This window comes from Triturus cristatus, chromosome 12, assembly GCF_964204655.1.
Source record: "Triturus cristatus chromosome 12, aTriCri1.1, whole genome shotgun sequence".
Classification (NCBI taxonomy): domain Eukaryota; kingdom Metazoa; phylum Chordata; class Amphibia; order Caudata; family Salamandridae; genus Triturus; species Triturus cristatus.
The window spans coordinates 401582706-401598892 of NC_140595.1; the positions used below are offsets into that span (position 1 = coordinate 401582706).

The 16187-nt window shown below is 39.6% G+C and overlaps 1 protein-coding gene across 1 annotated transcript in view; it reads right to left on the bottom strand.

The window, feature by feature from the left end:
* Positions 1-3181: 3181 nt before the first annotated feature.
* The window catches only part of LOC146776018 (uncharacterized), a 72953-nt gene continuing 59947 nt past the window's right edge, over positions 3182-16187 (bottom strand). The window contains exons 46-54 of the mRNA XM_085637751.1: positions 15457-15578; positions 14076-14196; positions 12767-12888; positions 11458-11579; positions 10083-10198; positions 8703-8824; positions 7323-7443; positions 4562-4682; positions 3182-3302 (exon numbers count right to left, since the gene is read on the bottom strand). The gene's annotated coding sequence lies outside the window, so the exon portion shown is untranslated. The remainder of the gene's footprint in view (positions 3303-4561; positions 4683-7322; positions 7444-8702; positions 8825-10082; positions 10199-11457; positions 11580-12766; positions 12889-14075; positions 14197-15456; positions 15579-16187) is intronic.

Below are 16187 nucleotides of genomic sequence, written 5' to 3' on the forward strand. Positions count from 1 at the left end.
GATCAGACATCTGTATTCATGACTACAAGCCAAATAGGACGGGGAATGGTAAAAGACTATGAACCACTCAATGCACTGGAGCCTTTTTGAAAGTGGGATGGAGATGGATACAAAAAAGGGGATTATCTTTAACAACAATCCATCTGGAGTATCAGAGTCCAACACACAGAGTGCAGGGGAAGAGGCTACATAAGCTTCCTTCCTTCAGAACGTAGCACTATCGTTCTAAAGTGAGATAGTGCATTTCAGCCTCAAAGGCAGCAATTTCCTCAAATGGAACATTGCTAGCACCAGAATATAAAAGCAGGCTTTAGTAGCGTTGGAGGCAGTCAGTCTTTTATTAACTATCATGACCAACACAACGTGATTCATATTACTTCCATCTTGACAAATTGTATTCAGGCACAGACTCCGACTATAAGGTAGTGAGGACATTCTGATGCTGTGAACGTCTTTTTAAAGCTTAAAGGAATGATTGTGAGTTTTGCTTACCATATAAATTGGTAAAATGATGCCGTTTGCCGGAAGACTTCTTTTTTTTTTTTTTCTTCAGTCTCGGCAATGCAGAGAAACTCGGGTGGCAAACACTGCCACTGGTGGTCATTCAGTATAATCTGCAGATGGAAAAGTCCACTGTTAGCACATTTACATTAAGCAATAGAAAAAAAAATCTTGATTTTTATAAAGGGTAAACAGATCAATACTGTGGAGACTGTATTATTGTGAAAATCAACAGCTCATTAGAAAATAAAATCTCAATTTGTGTTTTTAACCTCCTATACTTCTCTGCACCCATGTCTCATTTGCTAACAGTCTCTAAACAACTGTAGCACGTACATTAGGACGTAGGTAAATAGATCTGTTTGCCATCCAAGTGGCAGCGTACCCTTCTCACTTCATTTGGTTTAGGATATGTTATGCCAGTAGCAAGTAAGCCAGCTGATAAGTTGAGAGGGGGGGTTTGCTACACTTAATGGGAATAATAAAAACTATGAATAGCATAATTACCATCTTCATTTTAGCCAATTGCTACCAGTTCAGCAATAGTGAAGGTCAGACTCCTGTGCTCAAACTTGCGTTTATACACATTTAGAAGTCTCAATAAATGCCATACTTTCTTTCATCTTAGTTTTCAGTTGGGCATCCTGTCTATCCTGCTACTCATTTCATTACCAAGAAAATGTATCCTACTGCTTGCTAGGTAACCGAGTGGCCTTCATGTCAGACAACATCTTGCTTTAGCTTTATGATGTCAGAGCGGCACTGGACCAATTGTCCTTGTGGAAGCTGACCACACAGGAGGATGAGAGATCAGACATCTGTATTCATGACTACAAGGCAAATAGGAGGGGGAATGGTAAAAGACTATGAACCACTCAATGCACTGGAGCCTTTTTGAAAGTGGGATGGAGATGGATACAAAAAAGGAGATTATCATTAACAACAATCCATCTGGAGTATCAGAGTCCAACACACAGAGTGCAGGGGAAGAGGCTACATAAGCTTCCTTCCTTCAGAACGTAGCACTATCGTTCTAAAGTGAGATAGTGCATTTCAGCCTCAAAGGCAGCAATTTCCTCAAATGGAACATTGCTAGCACCAGAATATAAAAGCAGGCTTTAGTAGCGTTGGAGGCAGTCAGTCTTTTATTAACTATCATGACCAACACAACGTGATTCATATTACTTCCATCTTGACAAATTGTATTCAGGCACAGACTCCGACTATAAGGTAGTGAGGACATTCTGATGCTGTGAACGTCTTTTTAAAGCTTAAAGGAATGATTGTGAGTTTTGCTTACCATATAAATTGGTAAAATGATGCCGTTTGCCGGAAGACTTCTTTTTTTTTTTTTCTTCAGTCTCGGCAATGCAGAGAAACTCGGTTGGCAAACACTGCCACTGGTGGTCATTCAGTATAATCTGCAGATGGAAAAGTCCACTGTTAGCACATTTACATTAAGCAATAGAAAAAAAATCTTGATTTTTATAAAGGGTAAACAGATCAATACTGTGGAGACTGTATTATTGTGAAAATCAACAGCTCATTAGAAAATAAAATCTCAATTTGTGTTTTTAACCTCCTATACTTCTCTGCACCCATGTCTCATTTGCTAACAGTCTCTAAACAACTGTAGCACGTACATTAGGACGTAGGTAAATAGATCTGTTTGCCATCCAAGTGGCAGCGTACCCTTCTCACTTCATTTGGTTTAGGATATGTTATGCCAGTAGCAAGTAAGCCAGCTGATAAGTTGAGAGGGGGGGTTTGCTACACTTAATGGGAATAATAAAAACTATGAATAGCATAATTACCATCTTCATTTTAGCCAATTGCTACCAGTTCAGCAATAGTGAAGGTCAGACTCCTGTGCTCAAACTTGCGTTTATACACATTTAGAAGTCTCAATAAATGCCATACTTTCTTACATCTTACCATTCTTAGTTTTCAGTTGGGCATCCTGTCTATCCTGCTACTCATTTCATTACCAAGAAAAATGTATCCTACTGCTTGCTAGGTAACCGAGTGGCCTTCATGTCAGACAACATCTTGCTTTCGCTTTATGATGTAAGCTTGCTAGGCAACAGAGTGTCCCTCATGTCAGACAACATCTTGCTTTAGCTTTATGATGTCAGAGCGGCACTGGACCAATTGTCCTTGTGGAAGCTGACCACACAGGAAGATGAGAGATCAGACATCTCTATTCATGACTACAGGGCAAATAGGAGGTGGAATGGTAAAAGACTATGAACGACTCAATGCACTGGAGCCTTTTTGAAAGTGGGATGGAGATGGATACAAAAAAGGAGATTATCATTAACAACAATCCATCTTGAGTATCAGAGTCCAACACACAGAGTGCAGGGGAAGAGGCTACATAAGCTTCCTTCCTTCAGAACGTAGCACTATCGTTCTAAAGTGAGATAGTGCATTTCAGCCTCAAAGGCAGCAATTTCCTCAAATGGAACATTGCTAGCACCAGAATATAAAAGCAGGCTTTAGTAGCGTTGGAGGCAGTCAGTCTTTTATTAACTATCATGACCAACACAACCTGATTCATATTACTTCCATCTTGACAAATTGTATTCAGGCACAGACTCCGACTATAAGGTAGTGAGGACATTCTGATGCTGTGAACGTCTTTTTAAAGCTTAAAGGAATGATTGTGAGTTTTGCTTACCATATAAATTGGTAAAATGATGCCGTTTGCCGGAAGACTTCTTTTTTTTTTTTTCTTCAGTCTCGGCAATGCAGAGAAACTCGGGTGGCAAACACTGCCACTGGTGGTCATTCAGTATAATCTGCAGATGGAAAAGTCCACTGTTAGCACATTTACATTAGGCAATAGAAAAAAAATCTTGATTTTTATAAAGGGTAAACAGATCAATACTGTGGAGACTGTATTATTGTGAAAATCAACAGCTCATTAGAAAATAAAATCTCAATTTGTGTTTTTAACCTCCTATACTTCTCTGCACCCATGTCTCATTTGCTAACAGTATCTAAACAACTGTAGCACGTACATTAGGACGTAGGTAAATAGATCTGTTTGCCATCCAAGTGGCAGCGTACCCTTCTCACTTCATTTGGTTTAGGATATGTTATGCCAGTAGCAAGTAAGCCAGCTGATAAGTTGAGAGGGGGGGTTTGCTACACTTAATGGGAATAATAAAAACTATGAATAGCATAATTACCATCTTCATTTTAGCCAATTGCTACCAGTTCAGCAATAGTGAAGGTCAGACTCCTGTGCTCAAAGTTGCGTTTATACACATTTAGAAGTCTCAATAAATGCCATACTTTCTTACATCTTACCATTCTTAGTTTTCAGTTGGGCATCCTGTCTATCCTGCTACTCATTTCATTACCAAGAAAAATGTATCCTACTGCTTGCTAGGTAACCGAGTGGCCTTCATGTCAGACAACATCTTGCTTTCGCTTTATGATGTAAGCTTGCTAGGCAACAAAGTGTCCCTCATGTCAGACAACATCTTGCTTTAGCTTTATGATGTCGGAGCGGCACTGGACCAATTGTCCTTGTGGAAGCTGACCACACAGGAGGATGAGAGATCAGACATCTGTATTCATGACTACAAGCCAAATAGGACGGGGAATGGTAAAAGACTATGAACCACTCAATGCACTGGAGCCTTTTTGAAAGTGGGATGGAGATGGATACAAAAAAGGAGATTATCTTTAACAACAATCCATCTTGAGTATCAGAGTCCAACACACAGAGTGCAGGGGAAGAGGCTACATAAGCTTCCTTCCTTCAGAACGTAGCACTATCGTTCTAAAGTGAGATAGTGCATTTCAGCCTCAAAGGCAGCAATTTCCTCAAATGGAACATTGCTAGCACCAGAATATAAAAGCAGGCTTTAGTAGCGTTGGAGGCAGTCAGTCTTTTATTAACTATCATGACCAACACAACCTGATTCATATTACTTCCATCTTGACAAATTGTATTCAGGCACAGACTCCGACTATAAGGTAGTGAGGACATTCTGATGCTGTGAACGTCTTTTTAAAGCTTAAAGGAATGATTGTGAGTTTTGCTTACCATATAAATTGGTAAAATGATGCCGTTTGCCGGAAGACTTCTTTTTTTTTTTTTCTTCAGTCTCGGCAATGCAGAGAAACTCGGGTGGCAAACACTGCCACTGGTGGTCATTCAGTATAATCTGCAGATGGAAAAGTCCACTGTTAGCACATTTACATTAAGCAATAGAAAAAAAATCTTGATTTTTATAAAGGGTAAACAGATCAATACTGTGGAGACTGTATTATTGTGAAAATCAACAGCTCATTAGAAAATAAAATCTCAATTTGTGTTTTTAACCTCCTATACTTCTCTGCACCCATGTCTCATTTGCTAACAGTCTCTAAACAACTGTAGCACGTACATTAGGACGTAGGTAAATAGATCTGTTTGCCATCCAAGTGGCAGCGTACCCTTCTCACTTCATTTGGTTTAGGATATGTTATGCCAGTAGCAAGTAAGCCAGCTGATAAGTTGAGAGGGGGGGTTCGCTACACTTAATGGGAATAATAAAAACTATGAATAGCATAATTACCATCTTCATTTTAGCCAATTGCTACCAGTTCAGCAATAGTGAAGGTCAGACTCCTGTGCTCAAACTTGCGTTTATACACATTTAGAAGTCTCAATAAATGCCATACTTTCTTACATCTTACCATTCTTAGTTTTCAGTTGGGCATCCTGTCTATCCTGCTACTCATTTCATTACCAAGAAAAATGTATCCTACTGCTTGCTAGGTAACCGAGTGGCCTTCATGTCAGACAACATCTTGCTTTCGCTTTATGATGTAAGCTTGCTAGGCAACAAAGTGTCCCTCATGTCAGACAACATCTTGCTTTAGCTTTATGATGTCGGAGCGGCACTGGACCAATTGTCCTTGTGGAAGCTGACCACACAGGAGGATGAGAGATCAGACATCTGTATTCATGACTACAAGCCAAATAGGACGGGGAATGGTAAAAGACTATGAACCACTCAATGCACTGGAGCCTTTTTGAAAGTGGGATGGAGATGGATACAAAAAAGGGGATTATCTTTAACAACAATCCATCTGGAGTATCAGAGTCCAACACACAGAGTGCAGGGGAAGAGGCTACATAAGCTTCCTTCCTTCAGAACGTAGCACTATCGTTCTAAAGTGAGATAGTGCATTTCAGCCTCAAAGGCAGCAATTTCCTCAAATGGAACATTGCTAGCACCAGAATATAAAAGCAGGCTTTAGTAGCGTTGGAGGCAGTCAGTCTTTTATTAACTATCATGACCAACACAACGTGATTCATATTACTTCCATCTTGACAAATTGTATTCAGGCACAGACTCCGACTATAAGGTAGTGAGGACATTCTGATGCTGTGAACGTCTTTTTAAAGCTTAAAGGAATGATTGTGAGTTTTGCTTACCATATAAATTGGTAAAATGATGCCGTTTGCCGGAAGACTTCTTTTCTTTTTTTTAGATCAGTCTCGGCAATGCAGAGAAACTCGGTTGGCAAACACTGCCACTGGTGGTCATTCAGTATAATCTGCAGATGGAAAAGTCCACTGTTAGCACATTTACATTAGGCAATAGAAAAAAAATCTTGATTTTTATAAAGGGTAAACAGATCAATACTGTGGAGACTGTATTATTGTGAAAATCAACAGCTCATTAGAAAATAAAATCTCAATTTGTGTTTTTAACCTCCTATACTTCTCTGCACCCATGTCTCATTTGCTAACAGTATCTAAACAACTGTAGCACGTACATTAGGACGTAGGTAAATAGATCTGTTTGCCATCCAAGTGGCAGCGTACCCTTCTCACTTCATTTGGTTTAGGATATGTTATGCCAGTAGCAAGTAAGCCAGCTGATAAGTTGAGAGGGGGGGTTTGCTACACTTAATGGGAATAATAAAAACTATGAATAGCATAATTACCATCTTCATTTTAGCCAATTGCTACCAGTTCAGCAATAGTGAAGGTCAGACTCCTGTGCTCAAACTTGCGTTTATACACATTTAGAAGTCTCAATAAATGCCATACTTTCTTACATCTTACCATTCTTAGTTTTCAGTTGGGCATCCTGTCTATCCTGCTACTCATTTCATTACCAAGAAAAATGTATCCTACTGCTTGCTAGGTAACCGAGTGGCCTTCATGTCAGACAACATCTTGCTTTCGCTTTATGATGTAAGCTTGCTAGGCAACAAAGTGTCCCTCATGTCAGACAACATCTTGGTTTAGCTTTATGATGTCGGAGCGGCACTGGACCAATTGTCCTTGTGGAAGCTGACCACACAGGAGGATGAGAGATCAGACATCTGTATTCATGACTACAAGCCAAATAGGACGGGGAATGGTAAAAGACTATGAACCACTCAATGCACTGGAGCCTTTTTGAAAGTGGGATGGAGATGGATACAAAAAAGGAGATTATCTTAAACAACAATCCATCTTGAGTATCAGAGTCCAACACACAGAGTGCAGGGGAAGAGGCTACATAAGCTTCCTTCCTTCAGAACGTAGCACTATCGTTCTAAAGTGAGATAGTGCATTTCAGCCTCAAAGGCAGCAATTTCCTCAAATGGAACATTGCTAGCACCAGAATATAAAAGCAGGCTTTAGTAGCGTTGGAGGCAGTCAGTCTTTTATTAACTATCATGACCAACACAACCTGATTCATATTACTTCCATCTTGACAAATTGTATTCAGGCACAGACTCCGACTATAAGGTAGTGAGGACATTCTGATGCTGTGAACGTCTTTTTAAAGCTTAAAGGAATGATTGTGAGTTTTGCTTACCATATAAATTGGTAAAATGATGCCGTTTGCCGGAAGACTTCTTTTTTTTTTTTTCTTCAGTCTCGGCAATGCAGAGAAACTCGGGTGGCAAACACTGCCACTGGTGGTCATTCAGTATAATCTGCAGATGGAAAAGTCCACTGTTAGCACATTTACATTAAGCAATAGAAAAAAAATCTTGATTTTTATAAAGGGTAAACAGATCAATACTGTGGAGACTGTATTATTGTGAAAATCAACAGCTCATTAGAAAATAAAATCTCAATTTGTGTTTTTAACCTCCTATACTTCTCTGCACCCATGTCTCATTTGCTAACAGTCTCTAAACAACTGTAGCACGTACATTAGGACGTAGGTAAATAGATCTGTTTGCCATCCAAGTGGCAGCGTACCCTTCTCACTTCATTTGGTTTAGGATATGTTATGCCAGTAGCAAGTAAGCCAGCTGATAAGTTGAGAGGGGGGGTTTGCTACACTTAATGGGAATAATAAAAACTATGAATAGCATAATTACCATCTTCATTTTAGCCAATTGCTACCAGTTCAGCAATAGTGAAGGTCAGACTCCTGTGCTCAAACTTGCGTTTATACACATTTAGAAGTCTCAATAAATGCCATACTTTCTTACATCTTACCATTCTTAGTTTTCAGTTGGGCATCCTGTCTATCCTGCTACTCATTTCATTACCAAGAAAAATGTATCCTACTGCTTGCTAGGTAACCGAGTGGCCTTCATGTCAGACAACATCTTGCTTTCGCTTTATGATGTAAGCTTGCTAGGCAACAGAGTGTCCCTCATGTCAGACAACATCTTGCTTTAGCTTTATGATGTCAGAGCGGCACTGGACCAATTGTCCTTGTGGAAGCTGACCACACAGGAGGATGAGAGATCAGACATCTGTATTCATGACTACAAGCCAAATAGGACGGGGAATGGTAAAAGACTATGAACCACTCAATGCACTGGAGCCTTTTTGAAAGTGGGATGGAGATGGATACAAAAAAGGGGATTATCTTTAACAACAATCCATCTGGAGTATCAGAGTCCAACACACAGAGTGCAGGGGAAGAGGCTACATAAGCTTCCTTCCTTCAGAACGTAGCACTATCGTTCTAAAGTGAGATAGTGCATTTCAGCCTCAAAGGCAGCAATTTCCTCAAATGGAACATTGCTAGCACCAGAATATAAAAGCAGGCTTTAGTAGCGTTGGAGGCAGTCAGTCTTTTATTAACTATCATGACCAACACAACGTGATTCATATTACTTCCATCTTGACAAATTGTATTCAGGCACAGACTCCGACTATAAGGTAGTGAGGACATTCTGATGCTGTGAACGTCTTTTTAAAGCTTAAAGGAATGATTGTGAGTTTTGCTTACCATATAAATTGGTAAAATGATGCCGTTTGCCGGAAGACTTCTTTTTTTTTTTTTTCTTCAGTCTCGGCAATGCAGAGAAACTCGGGTGGCAAACACTGCCACTGGTGGTCATTCAGTATAATCTGCAGATGGAAAAGTCCACTGTTAGCACATTTACATTAAGCAATAGAAAAAAAAATCTTGATTTTTATAAAGGGTAAACAGATCAATACTGTGGAGACTGTATTATTGTGAAAATCAACAGCTCATTAGAAAATAAAATCTCAATTTGTGTTTTTAACCTCCTATACTTCTCTGCACCCATGTCTCATTTGCTAACAGTCTCTAAACAACTGTAGCACGTACATTAGGACGTAGGTAAATAGATCTGTTTGCCATCCAAGTGGCAGCGTACCCTTCTCACTTCATTTGGTTTAGGATATGTTATGCCAGTAGCAAGTAAGCCAGCTGATAAGTTGAGGGGGGGTTTGCTACACTTAATGGGAATAATAAAAACTATGAATAGCATAATTACCATCTTCATTTTAGCCAATTGCTACCAGTTCAGCAATAGTGAAGGTCAGACTCCTGTGCTCAAACTTGCGTTTATACACATTTAGAAGTCTCAATAAATGCCATACTTTCTTACATCTTACCATTCTTAGTTTTCAGTTGGGCATCCTGTCTATCCTGCTACTCATTTCATTACCAAGAAAAATGTATCCTACTGCTTGCTAGGTAACCGAGTGGCCTTCATGTCAGACAACATCTTGCTTTCGCTTTATGATGTAAGCTTGCTAGGCAACAAAGTGTCCCTCATGTCAGACAACATCTTGCTTTAGCTTTATGATGTCAGAGCGGCACTGGACCAATTGTCCTTGTGGAAGCTGACCACACAGGAGGATGAGAGATCAGACATCTGTATTCATGACTACAAGCCAAATAGGATGGGGAATGGTAAAAGACTATGAACCACTCAATGCACTGGAGCCTTTTTGAAAGTGGGATGGAGATGGATACAAAAAAGGAGATTATCTTTAACAACAATCCATCTTGAGTATCAGAGTCCAACACACAGAGTGCAGGGGAAGAGGCTACATAAGCTTCCTTCCTTCAGAACGTAGCACTATCGTTCTAAAGTGAGATAGTGCATTTCAGCCTCAAAGGCAGCAATTTCCTCAAATGGAACATTGCTAGCACCAGAATATAAAAGCAGGCTTTAGTAGCATTGGAGGCAGTCAGTCTTTTATTAACTATCATGACCAACACAACGTGATTCATATTACTTCCATCTTGACAAATTGTATTCAGGCACAGACTCCGACTATAAGGTAGTGAGGACATTCTGATGCTGTGAACGTCTTTTTAAAGCTTAAAGGAATGATTGTGAGTTTTGCTTACCATATAAATTGGTAAAATGATGCAGTTTGCCGGAAGACTTCTTTTTTTTCTTCAGTCTCGGCAATGCAGAGAAACTCGGTTGGCAAACACTGCCACTGGTGGTCATTCAGTATAATCTGCAGATGGAAAAGTCCACTGTTAGCACATTTACATTAGGCAATAGAAAAAAAATCTTTATTTTTATAAAGGGTAAACAGATCAATACTGTGGAGACTGTATTATTGTGAAAATCAACAGCTCATTAGAAAATAAAATCTCAATTTGTGTTTTTAACCTCCTATACTTCTCTGCACCCATGTCTCATTTGCTAACAGTCTCTAAACAACTGTAGCACGTACATTAGGACGTAGGTAAATAGATCTGTTTGCCATCCAAGTGGCAGCGTACCCTTCTCACTTCATTTGGTTTAGGATATGTTATGCCAGTAGCAAGTAAGCCAGCTGATAAGTTGAGAGGGGGGGTTTGCTACACTTAATGGGAATAATAAAAACTATGAATAGCATAATTACCATCTTCATTTTAGCCAATTGCTACCAGTTCAGCAATAGTGAAGGTCAGACTCCTGTGCTCAAACTTGCGTTTATACACATTTAGAAGTCTCAATAAATGCCATACTTTCTTACATCTTACCATTCTTAGTTTTCAGTTGGGCATCCTGTCTATCCTGCTACTCATTTCATTACCAAGAAAAATGTATCCTACTGCTTGCTAGGTAACCGAGTGGCCTTCATGTCAGACAACATCTTGCTTTCGCTTTATGATGTAAGCTTGCTAGGCAACAAAGTGTCCCTCATGTCAGACAACATCTTGCTTTAGCTTTATGATGTCAGAGCGGCACTGGACCAATTGTCCTTGTGGAAGCTGACCACACAGGAGGATGAGAGATCAGACATCTGTATTCATGACTACAAGCCAAATAGGACGGGGAATGGTAAAAGACTATGAACCACTCAATGCACTGGAGCCTTTTTGAAAGTGGGATGGAGATGGATACAAAAAAGGAGATTATCATTAACAACAATCCATCTTGAGTATCAGAGTCCAACACACAGAGTGCAGGGGAAGAGGCTACATAAGCTTCCTTCCTTCAGAACGTAGCACTATCGTTCTAAAGTGAGATAGTGCATTTCAGCCTCAAAGGCAGCAATTTCCTCAAATGGAACATTGCTAGCACCAGAATATAAAAGCAGGCTTTAGTAGCATTGGAGGCAGTCAGTCTTTTATTAACTATCATGACCAACACAACGTGATTCATATTACTTCCATCTTGACAAATTGTATTCAGGCACAGACTCCGACTATAAGGTAGTGAGGACATTCTGATGCTGTGAACGTCTTTTTAAAGCTTAAAGGAATGATTGTGAGTTTTGCTTACCATATAAATTGGTAAAATGATGCCGTTTGCCGGAAGACTTCTTTTTTTTTTTTTTCTTCAGTCTCGGCAATGCAGAGAAACTCGGTTGGCAAACACTGCCACTGGTGGTCATACAGTATAATCTGCAGATGGAAAAGTCCACTGTTAGCACATTTACATTAAGCAATAGAAAAAAAAATCTTGATTTTTATAAAGGGTAAACAGATCAATACTGTGGAGACTGTATTATTGTGAAAATCAACAGCTCATTAGAAAATAAAATCTCAATTTGTGTTTTTAACCTCCTATACTTCTCTGCACCCATGTCTCATTTGCTAACAGTCTCTAAACAACTGTAGCACGTACATTAGGACGTAGGTAAATAGATCTGTTTGCCATCCAAGTGGCAGCGTACCCTTCTCACTTCATTTGGTTTAGGATATGTTATGCCAGTAGCAAGTAAGCCAGCTGATAAGTTGAGAGGGGGGGTTTGCTACACTTAATGGGAATAATAAAAACTATGAATAGCATAATGACCATCTTCATTTTAGCCAATTGCTACCAGTTCAGCAATAGTGAAGGTCAGACTCCTGTGCTCAAACTTGCGTTTATACACATTTAGAAGTCTCAATAAATGCCATACTTTCTTTCATCTTAGTTTTCAGTTGGGCATCCTGTCTATCCTGCTACTCATTTCATTACCAAGAAAATGTATCCTACTGCTTGCTAGGTAACCGAGTGGCCTTCATGTCAGACAACATCTTGCTTTAGCTTTATGATGTCAGAGCGGCACTGGACCTATTGTCCTTGTGGAAGCTGACCACACAGGAGGATGAGAGATCAGACATCTGTATTCATGACTACAAGCCAAATAGGACGGGGAATGGTAAAAGACTATGAACCACTCAATGCACTGGAGCCTTTTTGAAAGTGGGATGGAGATGGATACAAAAAAGGAGATTATCATTAACAACAATCCATCTTGAGTATCAGAGTCCAACACACAGAGTGCAGGGGAAGAGGCTACATAAGCTTCCTTCCTTCAGAACGTAGCACTATCGTTCTAAAGTGAGATAGTGCATTTCAGCCTCAAAGGCAGCAATTTCCTCAAATGGAACATTGCTAGCACCAGAATATAAAAGCAGGCTTTAGTAGCGTTGGAGGCAGTCAGTCTTTTATTAACTATCATGACCAACACAACGTGATTCATATTACTTCCATCTTGACAAATTGTATTCAGGCACAGACTCCGACTATAAGGTAGTGAGGACATTCTGATGCTGTGAACGTCTTTTTAAAGCTTAAAGGAATGATTGTGAGTTTTGCTTACCATATAAATTGGTAAAATGATGCCGTTTGCCGGAAGACTTCTTTTTTTTTTTTTTCTTCAGTCTCGGCAATGCAGAGAAACTCGGTTGGCAAACACTGCCACTGGTGGTCATACAGTATAATCTGCAGATGGAAAAGTCCACTGTTAGCACATTTACATTAAGCAATAGAAAAAAAAATCTTGATTTTTATAAAGGGTAAACAGATCAATACTGTGGAGACTGTATTATTGTGAAAATCAACAGCTCATTAGAAAATAAAATCTCAATTTGTGTTTTTAACCTCCTATACTTCTCTGCACCCATGTCTCATTTGCTAACAGTCTCTAAACAACTGTAGCACGTACATTAGGACGTAGGTAAATAGATCTGTTTGCCATCCAAGTGGCAGCGTACCCTTCTCACTTCATTTGGTTTAGGATATGTTATGCCAGTAGCAAGTAAGCCAGCTGATAAGTTGAGAGGGGGGGTTTGCTACACTTAATGGGAATAATAAAAACTATGAATAGCATAATTACCATCTTCATTTTAGCCAATTGCTACCAGTTCAGCAATAGTGAAGGTCAGACTCCTGTGCTCAAACTTGCGTTTATACACATTTAGAAGTCTCAATAAATGCCATACTTTCTTTCATCTTAGTTTTCAGTTGGGCATCCTGTCTATCCTGCTACTCATTTCATTACCAAGAAAATGTATCCTACTGCTTGCTAGGTAACCGAGTGGCCTTCATGTCAGACAACATCTTGCTTTAGCTTTATGATGTCAGAGCGGCACTGGACCTATTGTCCTTGTGGAAGCTGACCACACAGGAGGATGAGAGATCAGACATCTGTATTCATGACTACAAGCCAAATAGGAGGGGGAATGGTAAAAGACTATGAACCACTCAATGCACTGGAGCCTTTTTGAAAGTGGGATGGAGATGGATACAAAAAAGGAGATTATCATTAACAACAATCCATCTTGAGTATCAGAGTCCAACACACAGAGTGCAGGGGAAGAGGCTACATAAGCTTCCTTCCTTCAGAACGTAGCACTATCGTTCTAAAGTGAGATAGTGCATTTCAGCCTCAAAGGCAGCAATTTCCTCAAATGGAACATTGCTAGCACCAGAATATAAAAGCAGGCTTTAGTAGCGTTGGAGGCAGTCAGTCTTTTATTAACTATCATGACCAACACAACGTGATTCATATTACTTCCATCTTGACAAATTGTATTCAGGCACAGACTCCGACTATAAGGTAGTGAGGACATTCTGATGCTGTGAACGTCTTTTTAAAGCTTAAAGGAATGATTGTGAGTTTTGCTTACCATATAAATTGGTAAAATGATGCCGTTTGCCGGAAGACTTCTTTTTTTTTTTTTCTTCAGTCTCGGCAATGCAGAGAAACTCGGGTGGCAAACACTGCCACTGGTGGTCATTCAGTATAATCTGCAGATGGAAAAGTCCACTGTTAGCACATTTACATTAAGCAATAGAAAAAAAAATCTTGATTTTTATAAAGGGTAAACAGATCAATACTGTGGAGACTGTATTATTGTGAAAATCAACAGCTCATTAGAAAATAAAATCTCAATTTGTGTTTTTAACCTCCTATACTTCTCTGCACCCATGTCTCATTTGCTAACAGTCTCTAAACAACTGTAGCACGTACATTAGGACGTAGGTAAATAGATCTGTTTGCCATCCAAGTGGCAGCGTACCCTTCTCACTTCATTTGGTTTAGGATATGTTATGCCAGTAGCAAGTAAGCCAGCTGATAAGTTGAGAGGGGGGGTTTGCTACACTTAATGGGAATAATAAAAACTATGAATAGCATAATTACCATCTTCATTTTAGCCAATTGCTACCAGTTCAGCAATAGTGAAGGTCAGACTCCTGTGCTCAAACTTGCGTTTATACACATTTAGAAGTCTCAATAAATGCCATACTTTCTTACATCTTACCATTCTTAGTTTTCAGTTGGGCATCCTGTCTATCCTGCTACTCATTTCATTACCAAGAAAAATGTATCCTACTGCTTGCTAGGTAACCGAGTGGCCTTCATGTCAGACAACATCTTGCTTTCGCTTTATGATGTAAGCTTGCTAGGCAACAGAGTGTCCCTCATGTCAGACAACATCTTGCTTTAGCTTTATGAGGTCAGAGCGGCACTGGACCAATTGTCCTTGTGGAAGCTGACCACACAGGAGGATGAGAGATCAGACATCTCTATTCATGACTACAGGGCAAATAGGAGGTGGAATGGTAAAAGACTATGAACCACTCAATGCACTGGAGCCTTTTTGAAAGTGGGATGGAGATGGATACAAAAAAGGAGATTATCTTTAACAACAATCCATCTTGAGTATCAGAGTCCAACACACAGAGTGCAGGGGAAGAGGCTACATAAGCTTCCTTCCTTCAGAACGTAGCACTATCGTTCTAAAGTGAGATAGTGCATTTCAGCCTCAAAGGCAGCAATTTCCTCAAATGGAACATTGCTAGCACCAGAATATAAAAGCAGGCTTTAGTAGCGTTGGAGGCAGTCAGTCTTTTATTAACTATCATGACCAACACAACGTGATTCATATTACTTCCATCTTGACAAATTGTATTCAGGCACAGACTCCGACTATAAGGTAGTGAGGACATTCTGATGCTGTGAACGTCTTTTTAAAGCTTAAAGGAATGATTGTGAGTTTTGCTTACCATATAAATTGGTAAAATGATGCCGTTTGCCGGAAGACTTCTTTTCTTTTTTTTTCTTCAGTCTCGGCAATGCAGAGAAACTCGGTTGGCAAACACTGCCACTGGTGGTCATTCAGTATAATCTGCAGATGGAAAAGTCCACTGTTAGCACATTTACATTAAGCAATAGAAAAAAAATCTTGATTTTTATAAAGGGTAAACAGATCAATACTGTGGAGACTGTATTATTGTGAAAATCAACAGCTCATTAGAAAATAAAATCTCAATTTGTGTTTTTAACCTCCTATACTTCTCTGCACCCATGTCTCATTTGCTAACAGTCTCTAAACAACTGTAGCACGTACATTAGGACGTAGGTAAATAGATCTGTTTGCCATCCAAGTGGCAGCGTACCCATCTCACTTCATTTGGTTTAGGATATGTTATGCCAGTAGCAAGTAAGACAGCTGATAAGTTGAGAGGGGGGGTTTGCTACACTTAATGGGAATAATAAAAACTATGAATAGCATAATTACCATCTTCATTTTAGCCAATTGCTACCAGTTCAGCAATAGTGAAGGTCAGACTCCTGTGCTCAAACTTGCGTTTATACACATTTAGAAGTCTCAATAAATGCCATACTTTCTTTCATCTTAGTTTTCAGTTGGGCATCCTGTCTATCCTGCTACTCATTTAATTACCAAGAAAATGTATCCTACTGCTTGCTAGGTAACCGAGTGGCCTTCATGTCA